Source organism: Perognathus longimembris, chromosome 18, assembly GCF_023159225.1.
Source record: "Perognathus longimembris pacificus isolate PPM17 chromosome 18, ASM2315922v1, whole genome shotgun sequence".
NCBI lineage: Eukaryota > Metazoa > Chordata > Mammalia > Rodentia > Heteromyidae > Perognathus > Perognathus longimembris.
In genome coordinates this window covers 44,280,547-44,302,550 of record NC_063178.1, presented here as the reverse complement: position 1 = coordinate 44,302,550, position 22,004 = coordinate 44,280,547, and the positions used below count along the sequence as shown (strand labels likewise).

The window sequence follows — 22,004 nt, the reverse complement described above, 5'->3', positions numbered from 1 at the left end:
AGAAGAACTGTAATACTTCTATGACGTTTGTAATTGTAATTCCTCTGTACATCACCTTTACAATAATAATAAAACAATGCAAAAAAAGAAAATGAAAGAAATAACATCTGGGTAGTAAAAACAAAATTCCTAAACATTTATTGTCAGCAATCTTCCTTCTGTGCATACCCAGAGTAACAAGACATTGAATCCCATTTCCCTCTGACTCTGACATCTTTGTCTGTCCCTCTCTCCTACTCCACACTCTCCACTTTTTCATTCCCCTCCCCCATGTCCTTTTCTCTCTGCTGTTCTTTTTGCCTTTTCCCCTCATTTTAGTCACAGTTTAACTACTCTCAAGAATCATCACCCAGAATTTTATCCTCTGAGTTGAAGGGCTTCCTCATCCCACTCTGTGATTTCTTGAGGCTATCTTGTTAACATCCTGCTGCTCCACTTCTGGGTGCCTGAACATCCTTCTGGGATAGATGTAGCAGAAGAAGAGAAATTACCAGTTCACCTTGGACTTTGCTCAAAAGACACCAAAAATTTGAGTAAAGATTAAGTATATATTAAATAGAAGGAATGAAAAATACATAAGAAAAAATGTAAGCAACACACCCTTATTCATTGAACTAACATTTCTATAATATAAACAAACATAAGACTGGAAAATTACTATAGATTTAGTTCAAAAATTGTATATAGTAATAAAATATACGAGTTTAGTCTTAACAATGCTTATTTTGACTTCAATGTCTTTTAAACCTGAAGCCATGCAGATAATTTCTGTCTGTCCTTAACAAGATGATGTAGCCCTTGGGCGCAAAAATGCAGGCCAGGAGCCCTATACTGGAGGCCAAGATAGAGAAGACCTCCACAGCCACCATGACCTTGCCCTTGGCACTGTGGTAGACAGGTAAGAAGGTGAGCCACACACTGCAGAACACCATCATGCTGAAGGTCAGGAACTTGGCTTCATTGAAGGTGTCAGGCAGGTTCCTAACCATGAAAGCCATAGTGAAGCTGGCCAGGGCCTGGGAGCCCAGATATCCCAAGACATAGTAGAAAGCAGTGGAGGAGCCCTTGTTACACAGGATGATGAGGTGGCCATGTTCAAAGTATGTGTCTGTGTCAATGAAGGAAGGAGTGGTTCCCAGCCAGAGTCCACAGAAAGTCACCTGGATTAGAGTGCAGGTGGGAATGATGAAATTAGGAGCCCCTGATACCAGCACCCACCTCATCCTTCTCCATGGAGAAGTGACCTTGAAGGCTAGAACCACAGTTACAGTTTTGGCCAAGACAGCAGAAACAGCTACAGTAAATGCAACTCCAAATGTGGTTTGCTTTAGAATGCAGGTGACTGTGTTGGGATGGCCAATAAATAACAGGAACAGAAAAAACAGAAGATGAGGGAGATTAGCAGGATGTACCTGAGAGCCTGATTATTAGACTTGACAATGGGAGTGCTGTGATGTTTCAAAACCCCAAGAACAATTGCTGTGAGTGTCGATAAACCAAGAGCCACACAGGCCTAGGTCATCCCAAAGGGCTCCCCATAAGCCAGGACACTTACAAGTCTTAGGAGGCACTTGTTTCTCTCAGTGTTGGCATACTGGTGATCTGGACAGTTTACACACTGTTCCATATCTGGTGAGGAAGACAAGTTACTTAAAAGGAAATTGGGAAATCCCTCCCTAGAAAAAATTCTTATACATCAATAATGACTATCATAATCTTCATTTGACCAAGTATTACCATACATGTTTAGCATTATTTTTTTGGTAACTTCATCATGTTCCTACACTTGTTTCCAGAAGTCTAGTTGAAACCAGTTACATGCAATGAATACCATTCATATTGTTTCTTGACATTCCTAGTGTCCTAAAATTGACTTTATACATCTCTTCGTGCTTCCATTATAATTCTCAGATTCTTGTGTATAACTCAATGTCCTTATTTAAAATGACTAGAGGATCTTGCATTTTTCTGTGTCTCTGTGTAATGTAACTAGAAGCACTGTGGTCCTTCCTTGTAATTGTGATATTTGCTTCTCCTACTCACCTGTAAAGGACAAGGGAACAGAGAATATAATCATTCTTTGAAGTTACAGAGTCATGCCATTCACAACACTTGTACCAAACCAGAGCACTTGTTCTGTTTTAAGAACAGTTCTGAGGACTAGGAAATAAAGATTTGTGTTATTTTTATAATGTAATAGCAATTTTGAGAAAATTGTAGACCACATTCTTGAAAGGATTTTGCACCTTATATGATAGAAAATTTGCTAACATTACTGAGTAGTTAAATAAATATGCATACATTATACTAGAAAAAGTTAATCCTATACACAATTCAGAGCACATGATTAGTTTTAGTATTTTTTTAAAGAAGCAGCATCATCCATTGTTGCAATTAAATTACTACTAAGTGAATGAAGGAGGACTTTGACTGCAACCCAAGACACAACTTTTGTAGTGCTTTGCCTGGTTTGTGGGGCACTAGGAGAGAACAAGTACTTCTCCCTCCACTGTGAACTTACCTGTCCTATTGGCCATCTCATTCTCTGTGCAAGGAGTGCAATCAAAGCAGCGGTCAGCCTTTCCCTCCTGAGGAGATTTCCTGAAATCAAGACCACTGCTCTCACAGCAGACAGAATGAACAGGCTGAGGAAAATCAGACATGTGTCAGAAACTGTTTACACTTTTCCTAACATTGCAAAAGTTCCATTATTTGAACAACTTAGATTCACAAAAGGGTTATATGCTACCTCATTCAATGATTACTCTCATGAAAGATACCTAAGTAACAGCTCAACAAATCATTCAATGAAGCAACCAGAGAACAGAACCAAATAAAACTTTCAAACACATGAAGCAAATCCTTAGGTACTTTATCGGTGTTAGAATCCTGCTAAGAAATGTGCAATTTGTATTTTATGACAATGTTCACAATTAACATTTTTAAACAAAGTGAATTTTTCTTGGATGATGCTGATCCTGGAGCTTGAACTCAATGTCTAAGCAATGTCTTTGAGTTGTTTTATTCAAGATGAGTAAAGGGCCACTTGATCAACAGCTCCAGCTTAGTTTTTGTTAGTTTAATGACATAGAGTCTCACAGATTTCTTGCCTGGTGGGGCTCTAAAATGAGCTTTAATCTGAGAACTGAGGATGTCAATCTCCTAAGTAGATAGAACTAGAAGCATCAGCCAGCACCCAGGATCTCTTTTGTAGTGGTTAAATGAAGATAACATTCTCACAGGTGTTCCTGCTTGGCCTGACTTCAAATCAGGATATTCAGAACTGAGTAGCTAGTGTTACAGAAGACAGTTGCTGGCATTCAATTAGGTATACATTTTAAGTGTGAATTTTACTTACGTATTTGTTCTTAAAATCATTAGAATTAATCCAACCCACCTCTGTAGTTCCTAGGGCCAACTCTACCATATGTTCAGATAAAGACAGTTGATGATCATGTAGAGCAAATGGAGAAAACTTCCCTATTTTCACCTGAAGATCAAGACCTTCTGAAAAATTCCAAATGTTCACAATATCATACCCTGCCTCCAATTTGCTTTTGTCATCTAAAATCACCTGATCTCCAGCAGGATTCTGAAATTAGGTGTTCTTCAGAAAAGGGTGCAGCTACAAGGGATACATCGTCTTATGGTGAAGTACATCCCAGTGGTCAGACAGAAATTAAGAAAATTAGAATTAAGAATTAAGAAAAGCTCCTGAGTGTCTTTAATCTCTGATTCAGAGTTCAAGAAAAGCACAGACAGCTGATGAACCACTGCAGAAGAAAATCTTGCAGGAATAAAAACAATTTTCCTGAATGCTGGTCACTCAGCAAAATGCTAGAAGTCCTCTTTTCAAGAGAAACCTATTTCATTTAAATCATAATCATAAATTCAGGAATTCTCAGATGTCTAGTTAGAGTTTTCCACAACAATGAATTCTATTAGTGTCTAGAGTTATAGTTTGAGCTTGTTCAAGTTTTAATATCTAAAGGAGAATGAAACTAGGTCACTTATTAAAAATAAAAATACTTTTGCTCAGCAGGTTTTGCTTAGACTCTCATATGGAAAAGGTGCTAATGACTTATCAAAACATTATCTGTGTGAATGTTCAGGTTATTAATCAGTAGAAGAATGTATGGAAATGTGGAATTAATTTATTGCTTGTTACTGGCCTGTTTTCCTTAAGAGCACAGGAACACATCTCCAGAAAACCTCACAGACTTTTACAGAAACATAATTAATTTAATCTGGGGAACATAACTAAAATATTTAATTTCATGTTGTGATAAAGTGCTGTACAAATTGACTGTTCTGACGGTGTGTGCCATCAGAAACAGAAGGCCTTACCTGTGCGGGGGAATGGACTCTCCATGTGCAAGCTAGCCAGTAGAGTGCAATGAACTCAGAGCTTCATGCATTAACTGGACTTTTTTCTCTCAAGGCTAGCACTCTACCAATGGAACTACATATTCGCTGTCTGCTTTGGGCAGACTAAATGGACATAAACATTTCTTGAGTTACTGTGATTAGAGCGTGAGCTACCAGCACACTTGTCATCATATCTCCACACTTTAAAATCATTTCCTATTTCTTGCTTTAAGAAAGAATCACTTTGGGGTTTTTTTTGCTCTAACTTTTCTGTCCTCTTTTCTACACATAGGACTATAAATATCCAATTATTTTGAACTCTATTTTTTTGGATAACACAAAATTCAATAGGCTTATAAATCTAGTATCTTCTTATCATTCTTTTCTCTCACGTGAAATGGCACTAAATTAGACATTTATTTAATATCTGCTCACTTTCTCACCCTCACCTGTGGAAAACTGTAGAGGCCTAGCAACATTCCAATCTGGGAAGATGTTAATCCTGATGGTCCTGTCAGCACTGCTATGAACTTGCTCTCTTTCATACAGGAGTAGTTTGGACTCTTGTAGTTCCCAAAGAGGCAAATGAAGGGATTTTTAAATGCTAGCCATTCTCCAAATTGCACATCATAGATATCAAATCACAAAGTCAAGTTGTGTAAAAGATGAGAATTTGTTTTGATTCCTTCAATAGCAAAAGCCAAGGCTAAAACAAACTGGTAGTTTTTGAAGTTAAACCTAAATAATGAGCATAGAAATTCAGGAGGAGTAATTAAAAACCTATGACTTTGATGGATTGAATACTTGCTTATTTTTTGCCAGGGAATAGGTTAAAACATTGCACTTATTGTACATGAGGTAATACTTGGATTGTGGATCATATCTGACATGAAATAATCATTTAGTAACCTCTTGTCCACAGTAAAAGAGACAGAGAGAGAGAGAGAGAGAGAGAGAGAGAGAGAGAGAGAGAGAGAGACTGTGAGTATATGTGTGTGTGTTGGGGTTTGAAAACAAAGCCTGGACACTCTAATAGAACTTTTTGGCTCAAGGATAGCACTCTGTTACTTGAGCCAAAGCCCCACTTCCAGCTTTTGGCTGGGTAATTGGAGATAAAATTCTCAAGGAAGTTCCTGTCCAGGTTGGCTTCAACCCACAACACTGAGATATCAGCCTTTTGCTTAGATAGGATTACAATCAGGAGCCACCAGACTACAATAAGAATTTTAATCAATTTCCTCGAAATATATGTCACAAAAGAAAAAAATTTCAGACCACTGGCCAGTTGGGAAGGAAAGGTTTCTGTAACCTTTGGCACAGAATTCATGCCAATGACACAGGTTGTCTCTAATAACATCAATTCATTATCAACCATGATAGCTGGGATGCAAGAGATACAGGGATGTTCGAATAAAGTGAACAACTTACACCCTGGAAAGGAGAAGGTACACTGCATGAAACAAGAGTCTTCTACTGATAGGGAGAAAGTCACCCAGGAGTACTTGTAAAATAGAATAATGAAAGTGAGCTGTTTCTGGTACACTAATGATGGGAGGACAAGGTAGAGAAGACAGAGGATATTGCTTTGCACACACAAGTTCCCTCTGCCACTGCCAATCCTGAAAACAAAACAAGAAATGAAAATAAAATGATAAGTTACTTATGGCTTATTGTCTTTTTTCCGGGAAGCATCACTGTTACTGCCATCTGTTCCTAAAGTGCAGAGAGGGAAAAATCCATCCATCAGCACATCTCCATCCATGTGGGCTCGGTGCTTCATTCAAAAAAAGCAGCGAGTGCCTGCCAAGGACGTGAGAAGGGGAAGCTGGAGAAGAATGAGTATGAAGATCAAAGGGCACATCCCTGAAGCATCTGCCAAGCTGAAATTCTGCCTCGAAGTAAAGCTTGCAGTGCCAGGTATGTATATTCATATATGTCTGTATGTATGCATATGTGTCCTTTCATTGGCAGAGATTTACACTATAGCTAATGTTCTTTCATCTAAGCCTCTTGTGAAACTCCTGGGAAGAATGTGTAAAACTATTTCCTGGGGCTGTGAATCTGTGGCCTTCTATCCAGGAGAAAAACTTGAGTTGGAAAATATGTTTGCAGATTCTCCCTCTTCATGCAGGTGTTATGATTTCCTCCAAGAGGATAGATAGTGAAGCCCACAGGGAAGAAATTTTCTTGGATAGCTTTCATCCCACATCTGTGTCCAAATCTATTTGCATGAACACCATTTGGGATGATGCCACTGGATTGCCTCTGAGAATGCCATGTCAGCTGCAGATGAAATGGCAAGAAAAAAATTACTGTGCCAATGAGATGACAACCAACGATATGAGGGTATCATGCTCATAGGGGCAAATCATACACACTATGTTCCTTAGAGCCTCAGAGCATTGCTTGTTGATGCAAACATGTTCCTGCACGTATTCCATATGCAGAGGCCTCTGCAAATATACTCATTTCATATTGCCTAAAGAAGCAAGGGTGCTGCTGACTCCAGTAGTCAATCACCACCAAAACTGAGTCTCACTATTCCATTCTGAACTTTCACCTTCAAACAGGTAATTTTTTCCTTACACTTTCTAGTACAGATGAAGTTATTTTCATGTTGTGCTTGTCTGAGAATATGAGGTAATCATGTCATTCTGTATCCTACGCCTTAATCAAGATAAGCAACTCTATGCTTCCACTTGTCAAAATATATTAGATCAGGGGCTGGGGATATAGCCTAGTGGCAAGAGTGCCTGCCTCGGATACACGAGGCCCTAGGTTCGATTCACCACATATACAGAAAACGGCCAGAAGGGGCGCTGTGGCTCAAGTGGCAGAGTGCTAGCCTTGAGCGGGAAGAAGCCAGGGACAGTGCTCAGGCCCTGAGTCCAAGGCCCAGGACTGGCCAAAAAAAAAAAAAAAACAACCCAAAATATATTAGATCAGAATTCTATGCAGAGACCTCAATGGCCTCAGAGAACGGGGCCATTGTATGTCATTTTTTGGCCATTTTCACCCAATTATCTGTTTTCAAAATACTGAACTCAGGGTCTTGGTGCTGGCCATTTGATTTTTCTGCTAAAGGCTGGTGCTCTACCACGTGAGACACAGCTCTACTTCTGGCATTTGGTGGTTAATTGGAAATAAGAGTTTCATGAACTATTCTGCTCAGGCTGGCTTTGAACCTCATTCCTCAAATCCTAGTGTCCTGTGTACCTAAGGTTATAATTGTGAGTCATTACTTGCCATCTTGAATATTTTTTTTGATATGCAACTGAAATGCTGCTTTTCCCTAGTGAATTTAATGAATTTCATGGTTCACCCACCTCCCTTCCCCCTAATAATCTTCTATTTGTCTTTTAGTAGTTTTATGTGGCCAAGTTTCCTGTTGGTTGGTACACAGCTGACTCTACAAGAGAAGCTGATTTTTATTCACACATTCCAATTTCATGTATTGAATGAAAACCAAGATGAACATGCCCTTTGATTTTATTGACTGAGCTCATGAGTTTGCTTTCACTCATCCTTATTCTGATATGGATGGAGAAATTCCATGGCTGGAATTAGTGATTAATGTGGTAGGAAGAGAACAGAAATTTCTAGAAGGGCTTTTGCAGCTTTAGATCGTCAGAATTAGCCATGTTTCTCCGCCAGATTACAATCAGATGCTGAGAAGTGTTTCTTAACTGTGGACATTATGAGCAGCAGTAACTTTGGCAGGCATTGAGGTCTGCACTAATGTGGTTTTAGGCTTTTCCCTCTTTCCTGAACCAGAACTACATTTCCCAGAATTCCCTTGTTAAAAATGACCTCTAGCTCCATGGGACTTGGACTGAAGAACAGAAACAGAAGCTACTAGGATCTGAAGGAGAGGTCACCAGGGCCAGTGTAGCCCACAGTAGGTCTCCTGGCCCTCCTGAAATAGAGTCAATAGCTGTCTGCCATTCTGGAATCTACATTCAAGTCAGAGGTGTGTCCAGTGTAATTGTGCAGGGTGCCATCTTCTTTGTGAGGTCATCTCTTCTTAGAATTTGGAAGTGATGGAAGCTGACTGCAAATTGCACTTTTCCCTCCTGGGCTATAGCTCATCCACAGTCTCCTTTCTACCCAGATAATTTATGATTTGTTCATTTATTTAATCTAATTTTTAACCATCTTTAAGTCCCACTGTGTGACAGTGATGTTAGGAACCCCAGGCAGGACAGAATCCTTTCCATAGAGCTGTGCACTCATCTACACCCTACTTCCATAATATGCAAATCTCTGCAATAACTATTTATTCCTGGTTATTCTGGCAATTTTTGATTTCCTGGTAAAACCCTCACTGGTGGGTCATCCTTATGAAACCGTGCCAAATTTTAAAGTGTGCATGGGGTCAGTGAATTTTTGACTACCATTCTAAAAGGGAAGAATCACTATGAAATCCTTGATTCATGTTGAAAGAGAAGAAAAAAGGAGGGACAAAAAGGATAAAATTGTCAAAGTGAAGCAGCCAGAAAATAAAACCAAGCCAGAAGCAGGAGTGCAGATTTGAGAGAGGGATTATGGGTACCAAGCAGGTCTTGTCTCAGATTGCAGAAGATATTGCCACCTTCAAAACTACCTTCAGCTTCATTTTGGTATCCAGGACCAGAGATAAAGGAGGATGTGATGATCTCAGGAAGATCTACAATGCAACAATAATTGTGAGACTTTCCCAGTTTAGTCATACTGACCTGAGAAATGAATCTCTGCTTCTATGCATTTTCTATCTGTATCGACTGTATCACAGGTGGGCTGACATATGGGTTTCTGGTGCCCCAAATCTGTGTTCCTGAGGATCGACATGGTACAGAGGGGCGTGGCACAGGGAGTTTTGGTTAAGTGTTTTGCCCTCATGAATCAGGCTCATAAGGAAGGCACCCTCAAAACACCCAGCTGTCCAGAGACAGGCAAAGGTTGTGGTTCTGAAGGGAGGGGGATCTTGCCATACTACATTAAAAAACACCTATCCTGGGTACCAGTAACTGAGAGTTGTATTCTTAAGCAAACTGTATCAAGGATTTGGGGCATGCTGTTTACATTCTTAAAAATGCTTGCTTTTCCAGATGTTTTGAGACAGTGCACAAATTTCTGTTTATTTTAGCATGGGAATTTTGAGGGAAGGGTGATCATGACAAATTATTGAATGTGCTACCTGATGCCTGCATGCCAGCCTGCCTGACTGTCATGATCACCCTTCCCTCAGAAATCTCAGGCTTCAATAACAGAAAAATTTCACAAGAAACACAGCTAATATTACATCACAATGTACATTATTTGCTCAATGAATCTGATTGCCCTTAAGCACAATATATAAAGGATTTGGAGGCATGTTGTATACAGCATTTAAGAGGCTTGGCTACCCAGATAGGTAGAGACAGTGCACAAAGTTCTGTTTATTGTTGCCTGGGATTTCTGACAGGAGGGTGATCATGACGAGATTTTGACTGTACCTCCTAGTGCCTGACTTTCTGCCTGCTTACCTGACTGCCTGAGTACTTGAAATGATCACCATTCTCTCAGAAATCCCTGGCTGCAATAAAGAAAATATTTTCAAGAAAACCTAGCTATTATTATGTCAATATTGACATTATTTGCTGAACCAATCTGGCTGCCCTTAAGAAATGTATAAAATATTTGGGGGACTGTTGTTTACATTATTAAAAACGCTTGCATTCCCAGATGTTTTGAGACAGTGAATGAATTTCTGTTTATTGTAGCCTGGGATTTTTGAGAGAATGTTGACCATGGCAGAATGTTCACTGTTCCTCCTAATGCCTGCCTGCCTGCTTGTCTCCCTGCCTGCCTTTCTGCCTGCCTGCCTTCCTGTGATGATCATCCTTCTCTCAGAAATCCAAGGTACATTAAAAAAAATTACAACAAAACATAGCTACTATTGTGTCATTGTGGACATTATTCACTCAACCAAGCTGTCTTCCCTTAAGCACAATGTATAACAAATTTGGGGGCATGTTGTATACATTATTATAAACACTTGTCTTTCCGGATGTGTTGAGACAGTTCAGCCAGTTGTGTTTATTGTAGCCGGGGATTTCTGAAAGAAGGGTGTTCATTATAGGATGTTAACTGTACCTCCTAATGCCTTCCTGCCTGCTTGCATCCCTGCCTGCCTGCCTGCCTGCATCTGCCTGTCAGTCACCCATCTCTCAGAAATTACAAGCTACAATAAACAGAAAAATTTTACAACAAAACATAGTGAGTATTATGTCATAATGGACATTATGTGCTCAACCAATCTGAATGCCTTTAAGCACAATTTATAAAGGATTTGGAGGCATGGTGCATATATCATTTAAAATTCTTGCCATCCCAGATGCGTTGAGACAGTGAATGACATTCATCTAATATAGCCTGAGATTTCTGAGGGAAGAGTGATCATGACAGGATATTGACTGTACCTCCTAATGCCTGCCTGCCTTCCTGCAACCTTTTCATGATAAAACTTCTCTCAGAAATACCAAGATATAATAAAAAGGAAAAATATAGAAAATCATAGCTACTATTATGCTATGATTGACAATATTTGCTCAACCAATCTTGCTGCCCTGAAGCCGAAGTATGAAGGATTTGGGGGCATGTTGTATACATTATTAAAAATATTTTCCTTCACATGTGTGCTGAGACAGTGCACGAAGTTCTGTTTATTGTAACCTGGGATTTCTCATAAGGGTGTTTACGAAGGAGGTTGACTGTACCTCCTAATATCTGACTGGCTGCCTGCCTGTGATGATCATCCTTCTCTAAGAAATCCTAGCCTACACACAAGAGAAAAAAATTACAAGAAAACATAGCTATTTTATGTCATTGTGGACATTACTTTCTGAACCAAACTGGCTGCCCTTAAGCCCAAGTTATAATGGATTTAGGGCCATGTTGTATACATTATTAAAAATGATTGCCTTCCTAGATCATGACAGGATGTTCACTATACCACCAAATGCCTGCCTACCTGCCTTTCTGTCTGCCTGCCATGATCACCCATCTCTCAGTAATCCCAGGCTACAATAAACAGAACACATTTATAACAAAACATAGCTACTATTATGGCATAATGAACATTACTTGCTTAACCAATCTGACTGCCGTTAAGCAAAATGTATAAAGGATTTGGGGGCATGCTGTATACATTATTATAAATGCTTGGTGTACCAAATGTGTTGAGACAGTTTAGGAAGTTCTGTTTACAGTAGTCTTAGATTTCTGAGATAAGAGTGATCATGACAGGATGGTGACTGTACCACCTAATGCCTGCCTGCTTGCCTGCCTGCCATGATCACCCTACTCTCAGAAATCCCATGGTACAATCAACAGAGAAAATTTGCAAAACTACATAGCTACTATTATGTCATGATTGACCTTATTTGCTCAACCGATTTGTCTATCTTTAAGCAAAATGTATAAAGAGTTTGGGGGCATGCTGTATACATTATTAAAAATGCTTGCCTTCCAGATGTGTGCAGACAGTTCACCAAGTCCTATTTATTGTAGCTAGTGATTTCTGTGAGAAGGGTGATCATGACAGAATATTGATTGTACCACCTAATGCCTTTCTGCCATTCTGCCTGCCTGAGATCCTGCCAGCATGCCTGCCTGCCTGCATGCCATACATGCTCAACCTTCTATCAGAAATCCTAGGTTAAAATAAACCAAAATAATTTACAAAACACAAAGCTACTATTATGTCAACACGTACATTATTTGCTCAAACAAACTTCTTGCCCTTAAGCACAATGTATAAAGGACTTGGGGGCACATTGTATACAGCAGTTAAAAGGCTTGCTTTCCCAGATATGTAGAAATAGTGCACGAAGCTTTGTTTATTGTAGCCTGGAATTTCTGAAAGAAGGGTGATAATGACCGGATGTTTACTGTACCTCATAATGACTGCTTACCTGTCTGGCTCCGGACGATAATCAGGGAAAATTTACAACAAAACATCGCTACAAATATGTCAAAATAGACATTTCCTCAACCAATGTGATTGCCCTTAAGCACAATTTATAAAGGATTTGGAGGCATGTTGTGTACAACGTTTAAAGGCTTGCCTTTCAAGATATGTAGAGACAGTGCACAAAGTTCTGTTTATTGTAGCCTGGAATTTTTGAAAGAAGGGTGACCATCACAGGATGTTGACTCTACCCCCTAATGCCTGTCTTCCTTCCTGCTTGCCTGACTGCCTGGGTGCCTGTAATGATCACCCTTTTCTCAGAAATCCCTAGCTACAATAAAGAGGAAATATTTTCAAGGAAACCTAGCTATTATTATGTCAATATTGACATTATTTGCTCAATCTGGCTTCCCTTATGCACAATGTAAAAAGGTTTTCCAAGTATGTTGCATACATTACTAAAAATGCTTTCTTTCCCAGATGTATTGAGACAGTGCACGAAGTTCTGTTTATTTTATCCCGGGATTTCTGAGAGAAGGGTGTATATGAAGGATGTTGATTATTCTGCCTAATGTCTACCTGCCTGCCTGCCTGCCTATGATGATCATTCTTTTGTAAGAAACCCTATGCTACAATAAACCGAAGAATTTATAACAAAACATAGCTATTATTATGTCATTATGGACATAATTTGCTCCACCAATCTGGCTGCCCTTAAGCAAATGTATAAAAGATTTGGGGCTCTGGTGTTTACATTATTTGAAATCCTTTTATTCCCAGAGGTGTTGAGACAGTGCACAATGTTCTGTTATTGTAGACTGGGATTTCTGACAGCAGGGAGATAATGAAAGGATGTTTACTATACCTCAAAATGCCTGCCTGCCTTCCTGCCTGCTTACCTTCCTGCCTGCATGCCAGTCATATTCACCCTTCTCTCAGAAATACCAGGCAACCATAAACAAAAAATTGCAACAAAATTTAGCTACTATTATAACATTATCGACATTTGCTCAAACAATCTGTCTGCACATAAGCCTAATGTATAAGAATTTGGGGGTATATTGTATGCATTATTAAAAATGCTTGCGTTCCCAGGTGTGTTGAGACAGTGGACAAAGTTCTGTTTATTGTAGCTTGGGATTTCTCAGAGAAGGGTGATCATGACAGGATGTTGACAGTACCTCCGGATGCCTGCCTGCTGTCTGCCTACCTGCCTACCTGCCTGTCATGATCATCCTTCTCTGAGAAATACCAGTCTACCATAAACAGAAAATGTTACAACAAATCATAGCTATTATTGTCATAATTGACATTGATCTGATCAACCAAACTGACTTCACTTAAGCACAGTATATAAAGGATTTGGGGGCATGTGGTATACATTGTTAAAAATGCTTGCCTTCTCAGATATGTTGAGACAGTAAACCAAGTCCTGTTTATTGTAGCCTGGGATTTCTAAGAGACAGGTGTCCATGACAAGATGTTGACTGTACCCTCAAATGTCTGCCTGCCTGCCAGCCTGCCTGCCTGACTGCCAGCCTGTCATGAGCACCCTTGTCTCAAAATTCCATGGCAACAATAAACAGAAAAAAAATTACAACAAAGCACACCTACTATTATGTCATTATGGATACTAATTGCCGAAACAATCTAGCTGCCCTTAAGCACAAAATATAAAGGATTTGGGGGCATGTTGTATACAGTATTAAAAATTCTTCCCTTCCCAGATGTTTGAGAAAGTGCACAAAGTTTTGTTTATTGTAGCCTGTGATTTCTGAGAGAAAGTGATCATCACAGGATATTGACTGTGCCTCATAATGCCTGCCAGCCTATGTGCCTGTCATAATAAACATTCTCTCAGAAATCACAGGCTACAATAAACAGAAAAAATGGACAACAAAACATAACACTATTAAATCATTATGTACATTCTTTTCTCAACCATTCTGGTTGCACTTAAGCACAATACATGAAGGATTTGGGGACATATTCTAAAAATTGTTAAAAACACTTGCCTTCCCAGATGTGTTTTGACAGTGCATGAAGATCTGTTTATTGTAGACTAGAATTTCTGAGAGAAGGGTGATCATTACAGGATGTTGACTATACCTCATAATGTTTCCCTCCCTGCCTGCCTGCCTGTCATGATCACCCTTCTTTCAGAAATCCCAGGCTACAATAAAAAAATAATTTACAACAAATCATATCTATTATTGTCATAATTTATATTATTTGCTCAATCAGTATATCTGCCCTTAAGCACAATATATAAAGGATTTGGTGGCACGTTGTATACATTATTAAAAAGGTTTGTCTTCCCAGATGTAAAGTTGGGATAGTGCCTAAGTTCTTTTTATTGTAGCCGGAGATTACTGAGAGAAGGGTGATAATGACAGGATGTTGACTGCACTTCCTCTGCCTGCCTGCCTGCCTGCCTGTCATGATTACCCCCCTCTGATTATTCCCATGCTTCAAGAAACAGAAAAAGTTACAACCAAACACAGCACCATTTTGTCATTATGGACATTATTTGCTCAACCAATCTTGCTGCCCTTAAGCACAATGTATAAAGTATTTGGGGGTATGTTGCATACATTAATAAAAATGCTTGCCACTGCTTTTGCTCAGAAGGTAGAGGCAGCTGTAAATACCTTTCAAATTACCTTTTAGTTTAGAAAGTCAACTCCATTTCAGCTGTCCTTTCCCCTAATCCCTGCTGCTGGATCCCCAAGTACTTGCCACAGGACCTGGCTGGGCTGGGCTGGCCTGGGCTGAGGCTTCTGATGAGTGTTCTGGCCTAATGCAGTGAGAACTTCCAGCATGACTTGCTCCCACAGCATTTATGTGTACATCTCTCTTATTTCCCACACCCCAATGAGAGAAAGTTTCTGAGTTCTGCAACCCTTCTTGGAATAGCTGTGATCTTACACTTCAGGCATTATTTTGGGGCCTTCACACAGCAGCAGAGTCTGGGAAGAATGGTGCCTATCCTGGCAGCCACTCTCCTCCAGCCCTGCCTAGTTCTCCAGCTGGAGGCTGTGGCCTACACTTGTGGCTACCCAGAGGGAAAGGCATTCTCCTCTGCCTCACAACTCTCTAGTCTGCTCAACCAGTCAAAGGAAAATGGGTCCCAGATTCTGCTAGAACTGTAGCTAGGCAGGAAGCAGAAGGGAATGGCAGGCAGACTAGCAATTCAGACTCTCTTCACATGTGTTTGGGTGCCATCATCATCCCACTGAAATTCTGAGGATATGCTGAAACTATTACGTTGTGTGGGTAACCTGGGTCTCCTTCATGGAGGAAGAAGGCTGGGGCGATGTTCTTCAGTAGTTGGGTATGATGGTACCATCCAAGGCATTGTTCTCAACTCCACACGGTCAACATTCTGTTTTAAGTTTTCTCTGATGACCATGCGGGTGCCCATGGCTTCACTGAATGTGCTGTGCTGTATTGCCTGTTGAGTCTCAGCTGCATTCTACCCCATGTCACACATGACTGCCACCCTAATGGGGTCCAGCTTGCTGGGTACTGGCTAATCAGGACCCAGGCCACATACCGTATCATCCAAGGGTGCTCCAGTATTTGTTCAACATTGGGCCTTTGACTGCAGTCCACAGTTAGAAGTGGGAAAGTAGGTCATGTCCCTTTGAATTTAGGTATAGTGGAGGGCTATTCTTGGACTCTACGACTAGGACCTGTATGTTAGCAAACTTCCTCCCCTCAAAGAGTAAATATCGCTGTCATCACATACTAAATGATGCCCAAGTTTCAAATGTGTATCTTGTAGGCATCATACATTTTGTGTAAGAACATATCTAGGGGTCATAATATCAAGGCTCCACAAGCTCCCTTTATCAACTGCCCTGTGGTCATCCTGACACTCAGCCTAAAATCACTGACCTTGACATTGTGTTTGGCTTCCAACAGAATGTTGTTGGGCTGGAGGTCCCAGTGTGCAATTCCATTCTATTGAAGGTAGTGCACGGCACTCATGATCTGTTTGAACAGCCTCCTGGTTTTATTCTCGAATATGTGGCTTCAGCTGGATTTGCACATCGACCCCATGAGGTGTCCCCATGTGGCCAACTCCATGACGTGAGATAGACAGTCTTTATCCTCCATGACCATAAAAACCAGATGATGTGTGGGTGAGGTATGCTGTTGACAATGTCCACCTCATTTTCTATGCCATGGCTCTTCAGGTCTCTCTTCAGGAGAACTTTCACAGCCAGCCTTCTGTCTGTGAGGCAGTGATGGACCACCTTCAGATATCCAAAGCTACCATGGCTGATGGTGTCCTTCAGTCGATACTGTAAGATGATAGTTATCTCCTCCTCCCCTTCTGAGGAAGAATTAAAGGAAACTTTGTTGTATCTTGACATCTCTCCACTGGGATGGCAAGTAGTCAATCTTATAATTATCTTGAATGTTCTAAATGAAGATAACACAAGTAATTTTAACCAAAATGAGCTAAACTAAAAAACAAACAAGTAAATACAAACACCAGAATAATGAAAAGAAATAACCAAACCCAAGCCACACCAACACAGCTCCCTCCCAAACCCCAACACAAAGCGTTAGTTCGAAGTTATTCCAGCAGATCACCAAGAAAAGCTCCCAGTGCTGTAACTGACAAAATTGGAGAGCAGCTTCTTATATACCTTACTGGGGATACCTCACAATGCCTGGTGACATCAGGGATCAAATTGACCAATCACAAGTGGGACCAGTGACGTCAGTGAGGAATGGACCAATCAGGGCTCAGTAGGCACCAACTGATAAGTATGCTCTTGAGCCTGGAGGACTGTTGTTGCCAAGGAAGCCAGGTACATGGGATGATGCTACTGCTTCCATGGCAGCCATGTGGGAACCATAAGAGGAGGACAGTGGCCACTACCTTATCATATATGATATGATTGCGTGTGATACAATCACGCATTCTTTCATCTATCGAACATGCAACATGCGGCCCTGTATCTGAATCCACTAATGTGACATTATAGTGTATCATGACACGTCATAGGGTGATTGCACACAACGTCATGATTGCACCTTGTGTGTAGTGTTATATATGTTATATTTTAGAAAATAGTATGTTACGTATTATGTTATTATATATTATGTATTATAATTATGTATTATGTTATATATTATATTTTTAGTATATAATATTACATATTATACAATATCTAATGTGTTATTTTATATTATATATTGCGTTTTTTATATCATATATTATGTACTACATATTATTATACAACATATGTCAAGTATTATATTTTACTATACATTATATATTATATGTTATGTTATATATTATATTATATATTATGTATGTTATATATATGTATGCTATATATTATATGATATTCTATGTATTATATATTATGTATTAGGTTAAATATTATGTATTTTATGTTACTATATACTATATGTTATATATTCTATGTTATTATGTTATATATTATGTATGATATATTATGTATTATATGATATATATTATATACGATGTGTTATGGTATTACATAATATGTATTATATGAAATTATATATTATGTTATTATAAATTACTTGCTGTATTGTGTTTTTATACATCACATATTAGATATGTTATTATATATTTTGTATTATATTATATATATAATTGTTTATAATGTGTATTACATATGATTATATGCATATGTAATTATATGTCATATATAGTGATATATGTATAATATATACAATTTTATATACATTATATAATGTATATAATGTAATGTAATAGTGACACATACTATGTTCTACGTCATAGTCACGTGCATATAAAATGATATGTTGTGTAATGAGCATGTAGGTTTATGTTACATGATACAATGTATGGGATCATATGCGACGTCATCACGTGATGCTTCATGAACTCGTCATAACACACGTGCACACATATCTCAGATGGGCACAGGCATGTTACACATGCATGCCCACGTCTTGCACACACTTGTCTTACACATGAACGTCTATCATGTGCATGCACACCCATCATACATATGCACGCCAATCTCTTGCACACGTACACCTATCTATCTTGCATATGCATACCTATCTCCCCATGCACACATATCTTGCACATGCACACCTATATATCTTGCTCATACACATCTATCTCACACATGCACATCTCTCTCGTGTATGGACACCTATGTTGCACACACTTACCTACAACCATCATGCACACTCACAGTGTCCAAACACACTCATGCTTACCACATATACTCATACTTTTATATGCACACACGTCATTTTTGCATGATGATCACCTGGATACACGCCTATATTGCACACTCCAGTGTACAATGCACATTCATACTTTCCTTGCACACTCACACCAATTTGAACATTCACGCCCATGTCTGGCTTGCACTTCCATCTCATGTATACAAGCCTGTCATGCACACTCACATGCACCTTGCACACTCACATACATTGCACAGCCACACCTTCCTTGCAAACTCACACCCGTTCTCTGCATGCATGCCCATATTCTAGTAGCCCAACAACGACTCCTGTGGGCACACCTGCTTGCACACCCCGCTTTGCCCCCACCGCTTGCTCGCTCACCCAAGGTTGACATTCTCCAGGTCGGCGGGCAGGGCGCAGGGCATGGTGCAGAGGCTGCGGAAGGTGCAGTGGAGCTCAGCCTGGGCATAGCAGGAGCAGGGTCGCCGGCCGCCGGGGGGCTGTTTGGCCAGTGGGGATGCAGCCCAGCAGCAGCAGCAGCAGCAGCAGGCAGAGCGCCGGCGCCACATCCTGGAGGCCGGGACGGAGAGGCCACGGATGACGCGGAGGCCACTGGGCACCGTGGCTACGGCTACGAGCGGGCAGAACTGACTTGTGCGAGGCGGCAAGAGGAAGTGGAAGGTGAGTAGGAAGTGGAAAGTTAACAGAAAGGAGAAGGGGAAGCAGAAGAAGAAGGGTAGTGGGAATGGGAAGGGTAACCAGAAGTGGAAGAGAAAGTAGACATGGAAGTGGAAGTAGAATGGGAATAGAAAGTGGAATGGTAACAGGAAGTAGAAGTAGAAAAGGAAGTTGAAGGGAATGTGGAAGTGGAAGGATTACCAAAAGAGGAAGCAGAAGTAGATGGGAACTGGAAGTAAAGGGATAGGCAGAAGCGGAAGAGGAAGTTTGCGTGGATGTGTAAGTAGAATGGGAATAGGAAGTGGGAGGGAAGAGGAAGGAGAAGGGGAATAAGGAAGAGGAAGCAGAATAAAAATTGAAAGGGAAATTGAAAATAGAGAGGAATAGGAAGGGGAAGTGGAAGGGTAATTGGAAAAAGAAAAGGAAGTAGGTGTAGAAGTGGAAGTAAAAGGGGAATGTGAAGTGGAAGGGGACAAGACAGTGGAAGGTGAACAGAAAGGAGAGGGTAAGCGGGAAGAGAAGAGGAAGCAGTAGAGAAAGCGGAAGGGGAATCAGAAGTAGAAGGGGAAGAGAAAGGGGAAGGGGGAGGTTAACCAGAATCATAAGTGGAAGAGTAGAAGTAGACGTGGAAGCAGAAGTAGAAGGGAATGAGAAGTAGAAGAAGAAGAACAGGAGTAGAAGGGGAAGAGAAAGGGGAATAAGAAGCAGAATGAGAAGTAGAAGGGGAACAAGAACAACAAAGGGAAGGGGAAGGAGAAGTCAGAGGGGAAGCCAAAACACAAGAGGAAGGGAAGAGAGAGTAAAAGGAGAAGAGGAAGCAGTGGGGGAAGTTGAAGAGGAAGAGAAAAAAGATAGGGAGGTCTTAGAGCAAGGGGAAGCCGAAGAAGAAGGGGAATAGGAAGGGGAAGTGAAAGAGGAATTAGAGGAAGAGGAAACAGGAGTGGAAGGAGAATGGGAAGGGGAAAATGCAGGAAAAGGAGAGGAAGAGGGAGGCGATGAGGTTGAAGTGGGAGGAAAAGGAGAAGAGGAAAAGGAATGATGAGAGCAAGTAGTTGGCAAGAAGAGGAAGACAAAAGGAGGGAAACAGGAACAAGAAGGAGAAGGATAGGAGAGGGAAGGAAGAGCATAGGAACAGGGAGGAGGAGACTCAAAAGGAAAATTGGAAGAGGAATATGAAGAAGAGAAAGAGGAAGTAGAGAAAGCAGGAGGAAATGGAGAACAAGACAAGAAAGAGGAAGGACATGGGGAAGGGGAAGAGGAAAAGAAGGAAGAGGAAGAAGGAAGGAAAGAGAAAAAGAAATGAAAAGAGGAAGAACATGTAGAGGCAGAGGAAGAGGAAGCAGGATGCGAAGAGGGAGAGGACGAATAGGAAGGAGAGGACATAGAAGTGGAAAGAGAGGAAGAGGAAGGAGGAAGGGGATGGGGAGGAAGGAAAAGGAGAGGAAGAGGCAGGACAGGCAAAGGAGAGAAAGGACAAGAGGAACCAGGAAGACGAATAGGGGGGAGAGGAAGAGGGAACAGCACAAGAACAGGAAGAGGAAGGAGGAAGGGCAGGGGAGGAAGAGAAAAGGAAAACCACAAACAGCTCTGTCCATTCCGTTTACTTCCGCCCATGGCCACTTCCGCCATCTTCATCATCTTCATCTTCATCATCTTTATCCTCATCATCCTCATCCTCATCCTCATCTTCCTCCTCACCATGCTCACCATCCTCATCCTCATCTTCATCATCTTCATCCTCACCCTCCAGATCCTCATCTTCATCCTCATTCTCTTCTTCTTTATCCTTTCTCATCCTCACCTTCCTCATCTTCATCTTCATCATCTTCATCCTCACCATCTTCATCTTCATCCTCACTCTCATCTTCATCCTCACCATCCTCATTCTCATCTACATCTTCCTCATCCTCATCCTCATCCTCATCCTCATCTTCATCATCTTCATCATCTTATCCTCACCCTCCTCATCCTCATCTTCATCCTCATCAATTTCACCCTCATCGTCCTGCATAACTAAATAATAAATAACAAATAATAAATAATCAATAACAAATAATGACAACAGATAATAAAATAAATAACAAAATCAATAATAATACGAAGCAAAGAAGGATACATAAGAAATCATCAACCATAAAAATTAGAGCAATAAATAACCATAATAATAGCAATAAATAATAGCAATCCCTATCAATGAGGAATAATAATAATAAATGATAAAACAGTGTATGATAAAAAATGATTCAGAGTATAATAAAAACCAATAGGAAAAAAATATTAGCAAGTAATGCATGGTCAGTAATAAAAAATGATACCACTAATTAATAATAATCATAATGATAATAAATAATAATGATAATAAATGACAACAGTACATAACCATAACTAATAATAATAAAATGAATAGAAAGAAACATATGATTAAACATATCAAAGAATCAGCCATGAAAATTAGAGCAATAAAGAATAAATAAGAATAAAAGTAAATTATAATAACAGTCAATGATAATAATAAGTAACAGTGGATAATAATAAATAGCTAACACAATCATAAGAAATTAATACTGAGAATCAATAAAAATCATAGCAATAAATAATAAAAAATAAATAAAAAGGAAAGTAAATACTCACCAATAAATAACAATAAATGATGATAAATAACAATAAACAACAATAATCAATAATAAGCGAAATAATAATAATAAATATTCAACAATTACATATTGAGACAATAAATAATAGCAATAATAAACAATAAATGATAATAATAAATAATCATACATAATATAGGAGAGCATAAAAATAATAGTTA

At 39.8% G+C, this 22,004-nt stretch overlaps 1 pseudogene; it reads right to left on the bottom strand.

Annotated features, from left to right (window-relative positions):
- Nucleotides 1–20,842, bottom strand: part of LOC125367000 — a 48,892-nt pseudogene extending 28,050 nt beyond the window's left edge.
- Nucleotides 20,843–22,004: the final 1,162 nt, after the last annotated feature.